Genomic DNA, 3,312 nt, shown 5'->3' with positions numbered 1-3,312 from the left:
CTATCTATCTATCTATCTACTTTGGTTTTCTGAGTCAGAGTTTCTCTGTGTAGTAGTCCTAGCTGGAACTCGCTTTGTAGACCAGGCTGGCCTTGAACTCACAGAGATCCACCTGCCTCTGCCTCCTGAGTGCTGGGATTAAAAAGGCATGCGCCACCACCACCCAGTTTACTTGTAACTTTTTAATGACAATTTATTCTACTTTAACAAACTCGAGGTCCCCACAACTCATTGCTCAGACACTGTTTCAAGCCTGAGGACAATAATGCCTTTTATGAAGTCATACTTTACTGAGTAGGGAACTAACTTTAGAGAATCAAGAAACTTATCCAAAATTACTCCACTAACTTTAAAATGAAATTAGTTCACAGTCTCATGTTTTCCTGATACTTTCAGAAGTCCTACCAAAAATCCAGTTTGCCAAGATCTTAACAATGACAGAGGAAGGGCTTGACTAGTCTTGGGTAACAGTGGCTGGAGGGACACTGGGGTGGTTGAGCTCCTTTCTTCATGCAGTCTCAGAACATTTACGCTCTACGTGGATGGCTTCTCTACAGCATTTCTCTGTGTAATCCCCCAACTATCATGGCCAGATTTCTTAACTAGCAGCTTCTGGGCTGTTCAAAAGTACAAAAGCCAAACTTGTCAGGTAAAGCTAAAGTGGTACACTATCCTTCCTCTCTATTCTGTTGGTAAAAACACAGCAAAGCAAAAACATGGGAATGTTCAATCATATGAAAATATGTAAGATCTCATGAACCTAATCATGTAGCTTCAGAAATGTGTGTGGAGTTTTCGAACTGATTATAACTCAGCGACAATGTGCTCAAGGATGCCAATCAGTAGAGGAAAATACAAAGTACAATGATTAGTTATTTATGAGTCACAAGACCAGAGTCTGTGTGGGAGAGGATTATACAAAAGCATGAATAACAGCAGAAATATCAGCCATGGAGGCCATTTTTGGAAATGAACTACCATCACTTTAGAGCTAATTTATTTGGCTCTTGCCAGAAATATGCATTAAGTAACAGTTTTATTCATTCTTTCCTCCATCTCTCCTTTTATTTCAGTTCCAGGGGTTGATCCTAGGCCCTAGTGAAGGACAGACAAGTACTCTATAAACTGAACTATCGTCCCAGAGCAGGAAATAGTCTTTAAAGCTAAATATGAGCCAAACAAAATGACTCAAGGCTTTTTTACATTTTGTTTTAATTTTGGGTTTTTATTTTATATATTGTTGTTTATGATGGTATCTAAACTAACCCTAGCACTCCCTTAGACCATGGAAGTTTTTTGCTTACTAATATGCTCTTCTCTCTCTCTCTCTCTCTCTCTCTCTCTCTCTCTCTCTTTCTCTCTCTTTCTTCTTTTTGTTTTTGTTTTTCTAAGCTGTAGTAGCAATAGCCCCAACCTCTAAGCCACTCTGTTCTGCTGTAGTAGACATGAAAACTTTATTGTTCATGGAACGTACCCCATAGTAAACATTGTCAGTGGTGGCAGTGAACGCAACCACACAACAAATTACTTCTATATTTGGCCAAACATATAATGAAAGGGTTCATCCCGGAACTCTCTTTCACAGTGACAAGGGTCGCTTATTGGTCTGGTTCCTTCCTGGGTGTAGAAGTTGCCTTCATTGGGCCCTGAGTTGCCTGTGTAGACCCAGGATGACTCTGCTACACCCAGGCTCTGGAATTAATCCTTCTTTGTATTTGGGAAGACTTCATCCCTCATGAAGTTAGTACTGTCCTTGGAAAGTTAGTCTTGAAGGATTATAGCACTCCCTTGCCAGTGTGCGCTGAAACACTAGTTTAGACAAATCTCCAAGAGCAGGGAAGGTTGAAGAAATTCTCCCTGCAGACCCTTTCTGCTTGCTTACTTTGTGCGGTGGGATCTTGCTCTGTAGACCAGTCTTGTTTCAAACTCAAATTTCCCATTTCAGGTCTTCTGAGTGCTGGAAAAGAGGCTAGTTTCTCAAATGGTGGCTTCTAGAATCTTCTATTTGTATGTTAAGTTGTAGTTTACATTTTTTCTTATGTTACTTTAATCTTAACTAGATTATTTGTCCCTCTGTGTGGTCATAACACTGAAAAATTTTAACGCTGTGATTCTTTTATGTACAGTTCTCTGTATATATTTATTATTATCTCCACCAGATATAAGCCAGGCAAAGGAAGGGGCTCACGATCTTGTCTCCAGAATCTTGCATTGTGTATGATGTCAGTATAAGTTGGCTACATTATATACTTGGAAACAAAGTTGTTTACGTACCAAGATTTTAAATACCCATGTGGTTTGAGTCCGTCACAGATTAAAACTGATTAAAATCTAAGTTATAGTCCTTGCTGATTTCTTGAAGAAAAGGCTTGCCAGCATTGGGAGCTTGTGCACCTGCTCACTGTGAAGCTTTAGTTGTAATTCTTCGACTGTGGCTAATTGTTTATTTTGTACCAGTTGGAAAGGAAAAGGAAACAGTTGCTGATGGAGGAAGGTCATTGGTTAAATAAAAAGAAACTGCTTGGCCCTCATTGGTTAGAAGATAGGTGGGAGGAGTAAACAGAACAGAACGCTGGGAGGAAGAGGAAGTGAGGTCAGACTCCACAGCTCTCCTCTCGGGAGCAGATGCCTCAGAGAGACGCCATGCTCCCAGCTCCCAGGGAGACGCCATGATCCCAGCTCCCAGGCAGACGATGAAGCTCCGACCCAGGATGGACATAGGCTAGAATCTTCCTGGTAAGCGCACCTAGGGGCGCTACACAGATGATTAGAAATGGGCTAAATTAATATGTGAGAATTAGCCTAGAAGAGGCTAGATAGAAATGGGCCAAGCAGTGATTAAATGAATACAGTTTGTGTGTTGTTATTTTGGGCATAAGCTAGCCAGGGAGCCGGGGTGCTGGGGATGCAGCCCCGCCGCCCTAACTACCACAAGTTGCCAAAATTGTTGTGGGAAAAACTTAATTTGCTTCAAACCAGAATTGTTTTACTTTAGAACTTGTATGGATTAGGGCTCCAAACATACGTACATTAAAATGGGCTTAATGTAATTAAAAACTTCTGTAATTGTTTCGGTTCCCAAACCCTAAATTTTTAGTCTGCTCTTTTGTCCTTAATTTTATTTATTTATTGATTTATTGATTGATTGATTGATTTTATTCATTTTTTTATTGAGCTCTACATTTTTCTCTGTTCCCCTCCCCGCCTCTCCCCTCCCCCCATCAATCCTTCCCCAAGGTCCCCATGCTCCCAATTTACTCAGGAGATCTTGTCTTTTTCTACTTCCCATTGTAGATTAGATCTACGTAAGTC

Source organism: Microtus oregoni, unplaced genomic scaffold (genome assembly GCF_018167655.1).
Source record: "Microtus oregoni isolate MIOR12 unplaced genomic scaffold, Mior012 000056F_ref0000123, whole genome shotgun sequence".
NCBI classification, from domain to species: domain Eukaryota; kingdom Metazoa; phylum Chordata; class Mammalia; order Rodentia; family Cricetidae; genus Microtus; species Microtus oregoni.
This window is presented reverse-complemented; position numbering follows the sequence as displayed.